Consider the following 1095-nt stretch of genomic DNA (forward strand, 5'->3'; position numbering starts at 1 on the left):
GACTAAATAATCTGGGAATAAAACAAAAACATGTATAACTCATCAAAATGTACATGTATGCTGTAGTGTAAATGTTTATTCAGCTCTCGCGAAATTCTAAGCATAGCATTTTAATAGACCTTTGAGATATCCGCAAGACACGCTCCCGGTTAATGTTAATTATGCTTCGAAAGTCGCAAGAATTTTGAACCTCGGCTTTTCACAGCTCGCGCGAGATAAGCTGTACCACTACCAATACCACATGCTTTGAAGTTTGTCAGAGCTTTGATTGAATACCGATAGGGTCTTTTTTTTTTTTTTTTACATTTTGTGATTTACTTAGTCAAGTTTTGACAAAACATAGTACAGGTACACCGAATTTAGCCTCAACATTTTTATGGCAATCTTTTTTACCTTTAATTTTTAAATTTGACTCTTTTTTTTTTTTTACTCATTTGTCCACAAATTCAAAATGTTGGCAATGCACGGGATTGACAAATGACAATCACAACATGAACAGTCGATTTTTTAAAATGATGCACATTTCCCAGGCACAGTTCACCTGTCTAATCAGTCTAGGGGTACAACGTGACACTCATTACCTCATTACATCACGCTTCAATGATCACAGTCATCGTATTGTCGGTGACAGTGTGTAAACAGCTGAGCAACGAACCAGAAAACGATGTCTGCTTCGAGTTCGACTTTGACGTGACTTCCGTTTGAAAGCCCATTTCAAACCTGCGTTTTACTCAAATGAGAACAGCAATACAACACATACTTACATCTTTAAGTTTCTGACGATATAACCGTGAAGTTGTATTTGAAGATTTCCGCCATCGCAAGGAGTTTGTACTCCGCGCACCTAGATTCGCACCTGTCTCAAGGCCGAATGAGTCACTCTTCTGCTTTGAAATTGGCGCTTTGCTTTGAATATTCATAAGCTTCAGAGGGGAAGTCACTCTGATCCGGACTTTCGCTTTCATCCCGGCCGGCTTCTTCTTCTTGTGTGTGTGTCTGTGTGTGGTGTGCGTGTGTGCGCGCGTGCAGTGCGTGCGTGTGTGTGTGAGAGAGACAGAGAGATAGACAGACAAATAGAGAGGGAGAGAGAGGTCG

The sequence above is a fragment of the Littorina saxatilis genome, linkage group LG6 (assembly GCF_037325665.1).
Source record: "Littorina saxatilis isolate snail1 linkage group LG6, US_GU_Lsax_2.0, whole genome shotgun sequence".
NCBI classification, from domain to species: domain Eukaryota; kingdom Metazoa; phylum Mollusca; class Gastropoda; order Littorinimorpha; family Littorinidae; genus Littorina; species Littorina saxatilis.